Genomic DNA, 16,103 nt, shown 5'->3' on the forward strand with positions numbered 1-16,103 from the left:
CAGCTGGTGACGTGGCTCTGCTGTACATTCAACTACAGCCATCAAAAATTCTCTCTGCGGAACTTCATGGAGGATTCTGCCTGGTGTAAGTACGGGGCCATTTCATTTTTACAGTGGCCTAATTAAGGTGTTCCAGTCCACATTTGTTCCGTATACCGTACCAGAAAAAGCTACCATTTAAAACTTTTGCAAGCAAGCAGTTGATTCCACTGCCCTAAGAGGAACAAAATGCTATTTACAAATTACTGTCATGCAGGATTAATGAACAAGCTGTCAGTAACCCATTTCACAAATCATTTGGTAGAGACCAACCTAGGTGCTTGCCTACCTAGATACTGGAAGGGAGAACTTCTCCACCAGTTAGTTCGAATTCTTAATTTTAAAAGGCCCATATTTTAGCTATCCCTCCCCCATTCAAAAAACCCAAGAAGTAGTTTCAGAAGAGAGCCAGTTCCCCTAGTATCAACAGACACAGGCAGTGAGGGAGGAACTGTTCACCCTCGGAAGGATTAACCCATCAACTGAGCATCCAAAGCACCAGGTAACATCCAACCTCAAGTGAGTAACCCCAGCTGCTGCCACTCCTGGTAACATAAAGCGAGGGCCGTTTTACTGTCACTGTACAGTGAAACGTTTTACGGTTTAACATGTTGTTCCTTTACATCTGGAAGTCACAATCACCCTGTAATAACAGTTTTATTTTAATTCATTTCACATCTGAGTTATGTTCATTCTTAATTTGTGGAAAGACAACTTTAAATATAGGTGTAATAAAAAAACAGATTTTTCATTTCAAAAACTCCTTTTTTTCTCTCAACTTCTTCATCCCAAAAAACAAAGGTTGGTGGTTTTTTGGGGTTTTTTTTTTTTTTAACTTTTCTTATGTTATCAAGTAGAACCAGTGTTCCCAAGCAGACAGGCAGCAGGTAAAGCAAGTCGATCTTCCTCCTCTGTGTGGGTGCTACAGAGCAGAGACATCTGCTTCAGGGCAGATTTGAACATCCACATCCACTCAGGACAGAAAAAGAATTTGGGTCTCATTTTTCCATAAGAACATGTCAGGGAGGAATCCAAAATTAGGCAACTGTGCAACCATTCTAGTGACTACTCAAAAATAAAGCAACACCCACAACCCAGAATGGCAGTCTTTTTCTTTCCTAAAGAAACACATTGTATGAACATTTCAAATACCCTAACAAATATTCCAGATAGGCTTGCCAGGACTTTGACCTGCTCAATGTAAGGTTTGGACTGTCACATATAAGTTTCATGCCCATTCTATGGAAATGACCATTCAGAAGGAAAAAAAAAAATTGAGGGTTACACTGGCCAAATTCTTTGGTTGCCAGCTTTAAAAGTTGGTTTTTCCTTCTTGTGAAAGGCATTCACACATTTAAGGGAGTCTGTCCACTGTCCCCCACCTCTTCCCATTCCCTCGACAGTAACCACCCAGGAAATAAAACGTGTAAGACACCATATGTTAGCATCCTCCAAATTCATTCTTCAACAATCTATTGATCACGCACTGCTTGTTACTACTGAATTCATATACTTCTGAACTATAGTTTCCAATCCATCACTGCACCTAAATCAAAGATAAGGTATACTGGAATTGAGAGGAAAGTAAGAATTTAGATTCCTTTTACACCAGCGATGGCCAAGACACTTGAAGGATGCCCTTTTACATTTTTAATCCCAGTTCCCTAGAAGCAAAGTGTGTGAGTATTCACAGCAGAAAACAAAGGGAATCAAAAGAATAATTTCATGCCACAAATATTATCATAAGCCATAAAATGGTTAGTTAGAAGGCAATTCACACTTTAACCACTTTTAGAAACAGATGGTTCTAAATGTGACTAATTTTCCTCAACATTTAACAGCAACATCAGAAATTAAACATGTTACAGAAACCATTAAGGTTCGGTCCAACCCCTGTTCCTATCAGTGTTGTCTGTTAGGGAAATCATATCACATTAATGTATTTACATTAACTGAAGGAGGAAGCTTGAAGAAAGAAAAGAATGTAGCTATCACTACACACTCCAAAGCAAAGGCTGCCTCTTCCTTTCCCATTTTAAGCCCAACACCACTTGCTGGTTTCCCTTTAGGCCAAGAACGTTGGCGGATCAAGTTCAGGTTTTAAAATAAGTCTCCTTAGCTAGAATCCTGATCCGTTCCCAGAAGCTACAGTACATTTCCACCTCAGTGAATAAGAATATACCACTTGTAAATGTCTTGGTCTATCAAATAATAAGAAGGCTTGACGCAGCAATCCCAACTCCCATCCTGGTTTTGCCTGAACCTACAGCAGTCGAGGAAGAAGGCAGATTTACATACGCCAAGAACTCCTCCTGGTGGTTTCTTCAGCCACTGTTCAAACGACAAGCCTCGACAAGCACTGGCGGTTACTGACCTTTCTCAGCTAGACAGCTTTGGTGAAAATCATTTCCCCAAGCCCTTCGTGCTCCTATTTTACTCAGATGCTACAAAAATGTGACATGTTTGTAAAGGCTTCTTCTGAAATCCTTCGCTCCAAAAGACGTAATGATCATTAATATCTCCTGTCCTTCCTTTCTGAGAGACATATTTAAGATGCTTTATGAATAAAGACAAAGATGTTGTGTCTGCACCTCAAAATGTCAACCTCAAGATGAGCAGGGGGACACAATGTCACCTACCACTCCCAACAAAGGCAGAGAGACAGGGAAAGTCCTGAGATGGGTGAACAGGGTGAGGAAGAGGACAGGGAGCCTGAAGAGCTCAAAGCCTTGATGCCCTTTAGTCTGAGAAGATGGAGGATGAAAGGGGGAATGACCAAAGGCTTTAAGGTCATTAGGAACAGAGAAAGCATCGACAAGAGCCTGTTCACAAAATGCCAGAACTGGGAAAGGCATGGGGACCTGAAAAGAGGGGCAACTTTGCCACTGCAAACAGAGGCATTTACTATAAAACACTGCCTTCCACAGTAAATCAATGCAACTAATTAATTTCCTCAACTCTTGCCCCTTTATGTAATGATTAAATGGGCTAATATCTGTACAGCTCTAGAAGAGTATATATGTTAAGTGATCAATGAGTACTGATTACCAACATCATCATCAATTCCTTCTACCAAATTATAAGATCCTTAGGGACTGGGATGTATCTCACTCACATTTTCACATTTTAATTCCCCCACAGGGCCCTGCATGTGGAATACGTGTCTGCTGGCCAACATATAACAAGCAGCTCTCCAGGGATGGAGAAAACTGATGTGGCGTGATGGCCAGTTTCCATGGTGTAAACACTCCTATCAGGGCAAATGTCAAGCAACTAAGATGATGTCACTGAAAGCAGTGTTGGGAAGCGATACACGTCATCAGTTCTTGGGGGCTGTAAAAGCTGCTCCAGCCCATGACTGGATGCACTCAGTACATAATTACAGAACTGAAAATGGACCAAACCTTAAGCGATTTTATACCATGGCCGGCAAAGAGCCAGGTACATGGCTGTTATGAGTAGTAGCATCCATTCACCATCACCTGCACTCTCAGTAAAATAAACAGGTTTTTCTCCCAACCAAGAATTTGACCTCTTCACTGCTCAGATGTCTCTATTACCAAGGAATTCTACGTGTAGCTTTCGCAGAAAACCTTGTCACTACAGGATACATGTGAACTTTATGCACCAATTTAAAAAACAAAACAAACTATGTGTCACTGTATTTACTGTTACCAGTAAAATATATACTATGGGTTAATAAACCAGTAACAGTAACTAATAAATGAAATGAATATGAGTCACTCCAGAGAAGAAACCACAAAGCATTAGAACACTTAGTGAATTCTCAGTGAATGTAATCACTTCTTGTGAAGACGCCTTCCTTCGACACAGGCTCATGGCCCTGTTGGCCTCGACTGGTCCACGTCAACTCCCTCTCAGTCTTAGTCCAGTGATAGGACTGAGCTCCTCTCAGGGCAAGCTGCCTCGGCCACTGGGGCACCCAACGGGAGCAGGTCGCCCCGGGGGTTCTGTCCCCCTGCCTTTCACTGACCTCGTCCTAGCCCTTTCTCGTGATGTTCAGAAGCAGAACTACATTTCTTTTTCTTTCGGGGGGGGGGGTGGGGGGCAGAGGATGCCACACCGTGCAGCATGTGGGAACTCAGTTCCCTGGCCAGGCATCGAACTCACGCCCCCTGCACTGGGAGCGCAGGGTCTTAACCACCGGACGGCCAGGGAAGTCCCCAGCACTACACGTCTGCTCTTCAGCTTGGCAAAATGGTCTCTGACGTTTGTTTTCTTTTCCTTGTCTTTCAAAATGAGCCTCAGCTTTGGTTGCTTTCATCTGAGAGGAAACACCCTTTGTTCTCATCTCCATTCCAAACTGCTCAGTCTTCCTTGGTGTATCTCCCTCAGCCTCCACTCACTCGACCTCTCTCAGTCGTGAGTGTGAGTGTGTGAGAGAGAGTGTATGCGTGTGTCTCCTTAATCACAATGCCTCCTCTGGCGTGACCTGTAACTTACAATGAAAAGCTCTTCTCAGTTCATGCCTCATGAACTGACCTCTTTCTTCCCTTTAAGGAAAAGCCTGCATACTTTGGGAAGAAATCGTCATACTCTGCCTGTATGTCACGTATCTCTCATAGCTCTACCCACAACCTCGGGTCCCCTCTGTCTGAACATTTTCCCCTCCTGTCCTAGTTAGGGTGGCCCATACCTCTCTTTTCCTTAAAGAAGACACGTAGTTTTTCTAGGTCCAATAAACAGCCAACCAAGACTGCAAAAAATAAACTCGCCAACTTAACCAAATACCATAATATGTTCATGTAACTGGGGTTGGGATCAGAGGCATCCTGAAAGGACAATGTATCTTATTTTGTTGAGTTTATTGTTCTAACACCAGGTGACATTCATCAGTGCATCAGTCTACAAATTATTAAATCTCATCAAGGAAGCGTCTACACTCTTGCTTTCCTCGGCAGAAATAAATCCATTGTTTAATATATGTGTGGAGACAAATGAATCCTCCTCCCTCTAGGTAATTCCTGCCAGAGAGAGCTCTGTCATAACATATATCACACAGATGCTTGAAAAGCAGTGTCTTATTTTAGCAGTCATTAAAAGCATTTTTTAAATTGATGAATTCTGGAGTCTGCACCCAAGTAAGAGGAACAACGGAACCAACTTATGAAGAGCGCTTGGCAAAGGAAAATCAAGGCTTTACAGAAGCATGGAATTTGGGAGGTCCTATTTAAGAAAACACGACAAAAATGAATACAAAATTAGGTACAAAAGAAAACGTTTATTTAAACTGGGTATGTGCAAGTGGGGAGTCCTGAAAATCAAGTTTCATAAGGTTCATGGTAAACCACCTCCCACCTAGGTTTTCCTAAGAGCGAGCGCCTACCAGTGCTTTCTACATGTTAAACCCATTATAGAGGGAAGTCTGCTTAATCATCATCCCAGCCTTCTGAGAAACATTATTTCTAGCTTCGTTGCAAAATTAGGAGACCAAGGCCAAGAAAGGTTGAGCAACTTGCTCAAGGTCACACTGCCATAGAGGGCAGAGTTAGGACAAAACTCCAGGGCCCTATGGTTGGCCAGAGCACAATGTGGCCTCCTAAAACCAAAAGAATATTTAACAGTCTTACGTCTGCATTTCTCAATGTTAGTTTATTTTTATTCCATCCTAACTTTCCTAAGAAAAAAGGCACAACAGTAAGAGTGTTTAAAGTGCACATAAATCTGGACCTTCAAGTTGCACAGAAGATACTCCATCATTAGGTCTTATGTTTTCATCCCCAATTGCTCCAATTCAATCCTCCCAAACACAATGAGCCCCTTCATCAGTCATGGCCAAATGGGTTTCGAGTGGATGAAAGTTATAGCCGCTGGTTGTGGGGTTCTCCAAATCACTAAATTCAGATCATTTCGAATGTCAAACTGGCACTTAACAGGCAACAGCTAGGAATCTGACTTGATTTTATTTTGGAGTAAAATCCCTTCCAAGCTCAGGTATTATACTATAATTCCTCACATTACCTAGAAGTGTCATCAAATAGAAAATAAAGATATTTTTCACCTCCTTAAGTAATTCAAAAACATTGGGGATGATCCTTCTAATGTGGAAAGCTCAGGAATAAAGTTGCTCACTTTCAACGGGAGCATTAACTTCCTTAGGACCCAGAGGCTATCAGGTGTACTGAGATAGGTAATTTAACAAATGGACCCTAAGAGGCAGAAAGAGCTAAGTACCTAACGTATCCACCACTGAATGTCATTTAAAACTGAAATTAAAGTCACAAAGACCTGTGCAAGCATGAATCAAGCTAATCAAGAGTGTTTACCAAACATACTGTACTTCACACACATGCACGTGCGCGTGCTCTCACACACACACACACACACACACACACACACACACAGAGCCTGGCTATAGCAACAGTACTGCTGTGTTCCAACCAGCAAGAGAGAGCACTAGACTGGTTTGTCGATGTCATCCCTATTTTCAAAGCAATTTAAGAACAGCTTACTTGTTTAACAATTAAGAACCATTTGCTATCAGTAATTGAAAGAAAAGGGAGAAAAGCACTGTCTTGCCAACTTTTTGCTGGCACTCACACCTCGAAAAATCATCCAGATGAACGGAATGCCCTACTGCCTCAGCTGTCTCTTTTCTGTAACACACTTTGGCAGCTCTGGTCTAAAGATGTGCTTCAGGTAACAGTGTGGGGCACCAAGGACAAGTCTGAAGGAACCCAAAGTCGGGCTCATGTAAGCTTGTTTGTACTGAAGGGGCCCCAAATGCGAGATAATCTCAGAGTCACGTCACTCTCCAAGGAGCTGAATTTGGTATAGAGTGGATGTAATTTGAGTCTCATACAAAATTATTATTTTTTTCAGGAATCTAAAAGATTTCCTTGGAGGTCATTTAAACACTCTGAGCATCACTTTTTTTTCCTTCAAATATTTATTGAACACCTACCATGTGCCAGGCACTGGGGAAGGAGCTCAATGTAGATGGTCACTCATCTATAACCATCTTGCTCATCCTTTGACCCCAGGACCTAGCACGGTACCTGGCACATAGTAGGCGGCTCAAACATAGTATCAACTTCATCACTATCAAGCTTGTTAATGGTAGAGAAGTTCGCAGGTGACATGAGGTCAACATTTTTCAAAGCCGCGCTCCTACAAGGCGCATGGAATCCCTAAGTCCTGATTCTAGCATCTGTTCACCACCCAGGGGATGGTGTACAGGGAACAGGACAGAGTGAACGACTTTACCAGGGCTTTCTTTGTCACAAGTCTCCACACAAGTGACAAAAGCATGTTACCAGGAGGCTGAAATGAGTTGTTACTAGTTAGAAAAATTATTCTTGTGTTCCTTGTCGGAAATCTACAGTGTGACTTTTTAGGGGAGGCCTGCATATTTCACACTAATGGCTTCTAAGTCAAATTACAAAAGGAGATTTAATTAAGAGCATGACGGTTTTACCATGACATCTCTGAGTGACCCTCCATGCCACGCTCTACTTTAGGAAATTTATATTCATCCACTCACTTAAATCTCATCATTTCCTCTTGTGGCAGTATTGGCTCCATGCCCCACTTTACTGGTAGGAGAACTAAACAGACTACCAAGAGGCCAGGAAAAATGAGCAGGGGGACTTGGAAGACAAGCCCAAGAAGAAGCCCTTCTGCAAGTAAGACCGAGAGCCAGGCAAAGTCCTGAGAGGGGCACCTGGGGTAAGGAGACAGAGAATTTGGTGAGCTAAAAATCTGAGGGCTCTTTTGCCTGGGAAGATGGAGAATGAAAAGGGGAATGATCAAAGGCTATAAAAGCATGAAGAGTAAGGAGACCATAAACACGGGTTTGTTCACAAAATGAAAGACTGGAGATGGAAAGCGCAAAAAGTGAAGACAGATAATGGATTGGATGCAATCACCTAAGAGAAAATCACTAAAGAGAAAAAGATGAAGGGCAAAGTCAAGATGTAGACGTATCCAAGGAGGACGAATGTCTACTAGACACATTTTTATTGATTCTCTACTAGGTTTCTAGCCTCATGCTAAGCTCTTTCCCAATGATCTCATTTGATCCTAATAACAGCCCCTCCAGGGAGAGTGTCGAGTTTTTTTCATAGCTGCTTGAATGCTTGGTCAATTAAATTCAGTGCTAGTGACTGCATTCCACCAGAAAAACTAGGTTATTTTCAACTTTCACGATGTCTCCAGATCCATGCTCCTGGTCACTCATTCTGTTGTATTCACCTATTTCTCTGTCCCTGTTCAGTCTAACTGAATTTGGAATAACTCTGCCACTGTGGAGAACTGTGCTCACCCAGACTCTTTGTTCTTCTTTCTAACAAACCACCCCCAACCCCCATCAGTCTCCTCATCTGTTATGGACTGGATGTATTATGAGTCCTTCCAAAATTCCTAAGTTGTAACTCCACCTTCCCATGTGATGGTATTAGGAGGTGGGGTCTCTGGGAGGTCACTAGGATTAGATGAGGTCATGAGGGTGAAGCCATCATGAATGGGATTAGTGCCCTTTTAAGAATTAGGGGAGAGCTTGCTTCCCCTCTCTACTCTTGGCCATGTAAGGACCCAATGACAAATCAGCAGCCTGCAACCGGGAAGAGGGCCTCACCGGAACCCGGTCATGCTGGCACCCTGATTCTGGACTTCCAGCCTCCAGAACTGTGAGGAATACATTTCTTTGCTGATAAGCCACCCTGTCTCTGGTATTGTTGTTAGAGTGGCAGCCCAAACTAAGACATCATTTTGCAGAAACCTAGAGTTTCCTCCAAAACACAAACCAATAAACAAAGAGACCAACAAAACAAAGCTATCTATGGGAGTCCAATAGCAAAATGTAATGTAGATGGAGCCAAAAGAGGTCTTTGAGAGCTAGAATAATAAGCTGCAGGTACGTAACAAGATGGTATTCCATCATGATAAACGTAAGTGTCATTCGTTGAAAAAAACTGTAGACATATATATAGGTTTATCCTGTTAAAAAAGAAAAATGTAGAGATCTGGTCAACAATAAATCCAGTACGAACCACTAATTTAATGTAACTTCCAGAGAAGATAATGTGACTTGGGCCTCATTAGCAGCTACTATGCACAAATCAGAACCCACCCCACACCCACCCCCGACAAGAATATTGCTTTCACTTCTAGAAGCCACGCCTAGAACACGCTATCATCTGTTCAAGGCAAGTGGCCACAATAGTGAAGAAATTCAAGCCCTGTCATTGTGAGGAGCGGTCCACGCTAATGGGAATATTTAGCTTAAAATATTGAAAGGAAGACTAAATATCAAGGAGAGACAAAAGTTGTTTTCAATTATGCAAAGGGCTCCCATGTGGAGAACTGGTTTGTATTGGTTCATGTTCTACAACTCCAAGGAGCAGAACAAGAACCAGCAATGTCAATAGCAATGATAAAAGCAGTTACCTTTTTTTTTAATAAAGCTAAATATTTATTGCAGGACTTTTCAGAGCCTTTAATATACTGATTTCCATTGGTCTTCAGGATGGCAATTGAGTCAATAGTGTTCCCAAACTCATTTGATCATGCAACACTATTTCTTTTAACTTTTTATTTTTTTATTTTTTACAATAAACTGCATATATTTAGAGTGTACAATTTGGTATCCCAATCTCCCAATTCATTCCCCCCCCAACCCTCCCCGCTTTCCCCACTTGGTGTCCATATGTTTGTTCTCTACATCTGTGTCTCTATTTCTGCCTTGCAAACTCGTTGATTTGTACCATTTTTCTATAGTCCACATATGTTAATATACAATATTTGTTTTTCTCTTTCTGACTCACTTCACACTGTATGACAGTCTCCAGGTCCATCCATGTCTCTAAAAATGTCCCAGTTTCATTGCTTTTTACAGCTGAGTAATATTCCATTGTATGTATGTACCACATCTTCTTTATCCATTCATCTGTTGATGGACATTTAGGTTGCTTCCATGTCCTGGCTATTGTAAATAGTGCTGCAGTGAACACTGGAGTGCATGTGTCTTTTTGAATTATGGTGTTCTCTGGGTATATGCCCAGCAGTGGGATTGCTGGGTCATATGGTAGTTCTATTTTTAGTTTGGCAAGGAACCTCCATACTGTTCTCCATAGTGGCTGTATCAACTTACATTCCCACCAGCAACGCAAGAGCGTTCCTTTTTCTCCACACCCTCTCCAGCATTTACTGTTTGTCGATTTTCTGATGATGCCCATTCTAACCGGTGTGAGGTGATACCTCACTGTAGTTTTGATTTGCATTTCTCTAATAATTAGTGATGTTGAGCAGCTTTTCATGTGCCTCTTGGCCATCCATATGTCTTCTTTGGAGAAATGCCTATTTAGGTCTTCTGCCCATTTTTTGATTGGGTTGTTTGTTTTTTTGATATTGAGCTGGATAAACTGTTTATATATTTTGGAGATTAATCCTTTGCCTGTTGATTCGTTTGCAAATATTTTTTCCCATTCTGAGCGTTGTCTTTTCATCTTGCTTATAGCTTCCTTTGCTGTGCAGAGGCTTTGAAGTTTCATTAGGTCCCACTAGCAGTTACCTTTTATTGTGTTCTTTCTCTGTGTCAGATACTACACTAGGTACATTATATTCATTACCCCATTTAATTGTCACAACAATCGATATTAATGAGTGGCAGTTATCAAGAAACAGATTTAAAACCAACACACAGAATAATATTCTAACAATTAGAGTCACCAGAGGTGAAACAGGCTGCACTGAAAGACATCACGTGTCCATCCTGTCACTGCATATGTCCAATTATGTGCTGCAAAAACTAGCGAGTGGATGTTGCTGAGAGAATTCAAGTAAAAGATGGGTAGCTGAGTTAGGTCCCACAAGTCCCTTCTAGGATTTGCTAAAATAAAAAAGATATAAACAAGGAAAGCCTAATAGATGGTTTTGAATAAATCAAACAGAGGAACATGAAACAGACTAGGAGGAGAAATCGAAACTTATTTCAAGAGAAATGAGATGACATCACTATAAATCAAGATGTCTTCAGTTACAGAACAAAGGCTCATCTCTATGGGATGATTTCTTTCTGGTCTCTTGCTGTGGCAAAGGCGATGGGGTGAATGAGCCTCTGGGGCCACGTGCACCCTCCCAGTTTTGTGGAGAAATTTCAGGTGACGTGCTGGCCTCTCTGGATCCTTTCAGGACTTGACAGCTGCTGGATCCTAGACTCTAGCAGAAAAGAAGCCTCCAAACCCCCATGGTTTCTAACCCCTTCAAGCTGCTATTCTTCTCATGGTTGTAACAACTAAATCATGTGCCTGCCAAAACGGCCTCTGTTAATTTGCTAGGAAACAGCCTCATGTACTCTGAAAGGATCTGGACGGTCCAAAAACCTGCCAGCCGCAAAGAAAACGATGGGAAAGTGAGCAAACTGGAACTCTTCAAAATAGTAGTGGGAGTATTTTAGATATTTAGGACAAGACATGTGATGGCATTCAATTTTAGAAAACCATCTCCAACGCCCATCTTCGTGCTTCTTCCTGCTTTTCGTGTGCTCTTTGTCTAGAGGAGCAATCGGATCTATTCTCTAAGATGTACTTCCTACAAGGAAGGCAGAGGGAAGGGAAGGAAGGGAACATGAGAAAGCAGAGAGAAGTAAGGAGGGGAAGGAAGAAGAAAAGAGATGAGGAAAGATATATTCACAAACAGATGCAAAGAGTGAGGTTCCTGAACAATAGGAATGGGGGAGCCAGGTCTGCAGGAAGCAGCTCAGGAGACAAGCGGAGGACATAGGTGTCAACAGCCATCAAACACTGCTTCCTGCCTCTCACCTCAGAAACAGAGGGAGGAAGGGGAGTTGATATCAAAAATTCACATCAAAAAGCCTCTGAGACCCAATTTTCCCCCAAATACTGCTCCAGTACCTCAGCTACCACCTCTTCACTCGGAAATGCACTGTCCCGGCCTGTATTTTTGTCCTAGGAGGGCAGTACTCCCATTTGCTAAATGACGTTTCTAGAAGAAACCCTTGCTCTTGAGCAGCAACAAGAGGTGCGTGGAAATTCACTGCCAGCAAGGACCCTCTCAAAGCAGTTTTTCCTAGTTCCCCTGCACAAAGCAGGTTTTCCCCTTCACTTAAACAACAACAATTTGTTTTACTTTGATAGGTTCTCCTAAATAATGGTTTCATCATTAAACATCTGGCTTCTTCCTAGCACATGAGGCCTCCAATGAGGAAAGTGTGTTTATAATTCTAATTTGAAACACAGCACATTAATATGCTGATTCTCATAATGTTTGCCTTAACCTGTTTGGAGAAATTATGACTACAAATATCTTGTACACAACACCTCTAACTACCAGCTTGTACAAACAACATAAGAGCCGGAGCGCCTCATCCAGACGACTGGAACCACTTCAGAGGCGATCATGATTAGTGCTTTGGCTGGAAGCCATATTTTACACATAAACTCAGCATCTGTCTCCGAGATGCTGTCCCAGGCTAACAGACCCACCTCCACTGTTACTAATAAGCACATTCAAGAGAGCCAGATGGTCTGACGGGAAGAGCCCGCCTTTTCCTGAGCTAGGCACACTGGAGGGAGGGCGCCCAAGCAGGCTCCGAGTCCTGTTTCCTCGGGCTCCAGGTCCCTGCAACGCTGAGTGCAAACAGGCGCCACTAAAAAAGAATGTAAATGAGGGTGCTATTCATTATTTACGGCTGGCACCTTGCCATCCACTCCTCCTCTGGGCGATGGCTGCCTGTAGGAACAGGGAAAGCATCTGACGAGAGCAGGGCAACCCTGGAGGCGGCGAGCCATTGCAAAGCAGTTTCTTTTCTTCTGCTGAGGATCCTGCAGGCTCAGCATTTCTGGCCCACAGAATAGCTGAGCTTTTCACTTCCCTCCTAACAAAGCACTGGAGTTCTTCGGCCTCCACCGTTTGTACCGAGGATGTTTATTTACAACCCAACCCAGAAAAGCAGTCTTGCTGCTCTATTCTCTTTCGTTAGCCAAGGTCCTTTGCCCCAGGCCTGGGTTCAAGGAAAGAGAGAGAAAAACCATCCGTCTGCATAGGAGAGATGCTTACAGGCAAGTTCTAGACTCAACTGGCCAGAAGGTGCATCAAGAGAATGGCTCCTTCCTTTTGGGTGAGTGCCTATAGATCTAATGCGATAATATTTAAATATTTCGCACATCTACATCCATCTTTTGCAAACTGATTTTAAGCAACATGAGAGCATGAGCCATGCTTTATACTTATTCTGAACTTCTCCAAAGCACCAACCTAACAGTGTCCAGAAAATCATTGTTAGACCCTTAAACATGATTTTTATTTTTATTTTTATTTTTTTAGATTTATTTATTTTTGGCTATTGGGTCTTCATTGCTGCAAGTGGGCTTTCTCTAGTTGTGGCGAGTGGGGGCTACTCTTCATTGCGGTGCGTGGGCTTCTCACTGCAGTGGCTTCTCTTGTTGCAGAGCATGGGCTCTAGGCATGCGGGCTTCAGTAGTTGCGGTGCATGGGCTCAGTAGTTGTGGCTCACAGGCTCTAGAGCACAGGCTCAGTAGTTATGGCTCATGGGCTCAATTGCTGGGCAGCATGTGGGATCTTCCCGGACCAGGGATCAAACCTGTGATCCCTATATTGGCAGGCAGATTCTCAACTACTGTGCCACCAGGGAAGTCCCTAAACACAGTTTTTAACTTGAGTAAATGTTTTGACTGAATATAAAATGTTTAACTTTGCATTTTGAATTGAATCGAATTTATCTCCGTACAAATTGCAAAAGCGAAAGACTCCTGTTGCTGGGGTTGACACAGACCAGCTCTGTGTATCCATCAGCTTCCTTTTCCATCCCATCTGAGAGTCTTTTCCTTTCAATGATATAATTCCTATTGTTAAAAAAAAAATTAAACAGAGAGTAACAGACACATCTGTATGCTCTCTTCTTGAACGTGGAAAACTTTTTCTTGCTTAAGAATATAAAACATGATGACTGCTAGTACCAATCCAGATCCTTTGGAAGCAAGCGACAAAATTGCAACTCCAAATATTCTTAACATGGGGGTAGGGATTTGTTGGCTTCTGAATTCAAACTATAAGGCAAGGATGGGGACTTCCCTGGTGGTCCAATGCTTAAGACTCTTCGCTCCCAATGCAGGGGGTGGGGGTTCGATCCCCAGTCAGGGAACTAGGATCCCACATGCCACACAGTGTGGCCAGGAAAAAAAAAAGGGAAGAAAAGGGCACAGATGGAGCTAGACTCAGGGTCAGCGGGATACAGGGACACAGAGGTCTCCCTTCCCTCGCTCCCTCCTCCCCAACCATCTCTGTATCTGTCTACATACTTGCTACTTGCTTCAATTTCTCTGCACAACTGACCCCACGTATTGGAGATATGGCCACAGGCAACCCAGGCTTATATCCCTCTAGCCACATAGGCAAGACTGGAAAAAAGTGCTGTTCTTCTCCATCAGTTCCAGTAAGAAAAGGAAAGGATTCTAATTGGTCTAATGTGAGTCATGTTCCCATTCCTGGGCCAGTCACGTGACCAGAGGGAGCGTAAATAAGCTCGGCTCTGACTGTGTCACTTGCCCAGCTCTGCGGCCCAGAAGAGAGAACCAGCAGGCACCCACCAGTACTACTGACTGAAGCGGAAATACAGCCACTTCCCAAAGATAAGGAGTGCTGTTACCAGGAGAAGGCAGGTAAAGGGCCTGGGCCAGCTCAACATATCTATGTTACTTTTGGGGGGGGGGGGGGGCTGGTAATGCAAGGCCATGTTAGTATCATTTTATGTCCGATGTTTCTTGCCGCAAATAAGTTTACTTCTACAGCCTTGGAAAGTAAAGACAAGAATTTGACTCCTGATGCTATTTTTAATCCTTCCCCAAACAACTTCTGAGGAAATGAGAAGGGTTGGCATCTCACCCAACGACACCTCATTTCTAATGTTTGATTGTTGTTGTTTGTGTTTATCCTAATTGAAATTTTATGTGCAAAGCGTTTTAAAAGGCACACAGTTCTACAAGGGGTAGTTTTCATGGAAAACAATTGTTCTCCTACAACCTTCCCTCCACCCTAGTAAAGCACCTTAACTATTTATTTGCGTATTTACCTCCTTATTTCTAATATCAAGTGTAAGCTTTTTCCTTCTGCATTTTTAGTTTTAAGCATTGCCTACCAACTTTCCCTATTGAAAATAGGTATTTCAGGGAATTCCCTGGCGGTCCAGTGGTTAGGACTCTGTGCTTTCCCTGCCAAGGGCCCGGTTCAACCCCTGGTCAGGGAACTAAGATCCCACAAGCCATGTGGTATTGCCATTAAAAAAAAAAAAAAAAACACAGGTATTTTACTTTCTCTCTGCTCCAACTCTCCAACACGCACACACACACACACACACACTGAGTCCACATGGGCATACTTCCCAATTCTCTATGCCCGCAACCTATTTTTATCTTATTTTTAGTCTGCTCATTATTCACTTTTACATTATGGTAATTATGTGAACGCTATCCTACTACCGAACCATGAAGTCTATTAAAATTTTCCTTCTTTCTTGTACAACTTTTTATTTTCCCTGGAATTAATAATGATCGAAGTTGTTTTGCTTAGTTTTCTGGTTTGCTTAGTTTTTTTCGAAGTCTCACTACTTTATCTTCAGACTCTCCCCTGATTACCCAACTTGCCTTTTAATGCATTCAAATACTACCCATTTTATTTTTGGAATTCTCTTTTCTTGGAACTTCTGACCTGCTCCAATTTTCTCACTGCTCTCTCACTCTGATGCACGGATTCATCCAGGCATCTCCCTCCACCATCACGCTGAACATTTTCTTCACCTCTCACTTGTGTTAAATTCCTTTTTCTCACAATCGGTATCTTCATCATCATTTCCTTGCTTCTTTGTTTTGACAAACCACTTTTTCCAGTTGCCTTATAAGAAAAAACTGTGGGGGAGGTAAAATATTTGAGACCTCACATGTCTAAAAAATATATTTGTTCAACCCTTACACTTCATCGATATTTTAGCTGGGTATAGAATTCTAGGTTGGCGCGCACATGCAAAGTCTAAAGTGATTTGGATTCCTGATTCTTTGTCTATAACCTTC

This window comes from Hippopotamus amphibius, chromosome 2 (assembly GCF_030028045.1).
Source record: "Hippopotamus amphibius kiboko isolate mHipAmp2 chromosome 2, mHipAmp2.hap2, whole genome shotgun sequence".
In the NCBI taxonomy this organism is placed as follows: Eukaryota; Metazoa; Chordata; class Mammalia; order Artiodactyla; family Hippopotamidae; genus Hippopotamus; species Hippopotamus amphibius.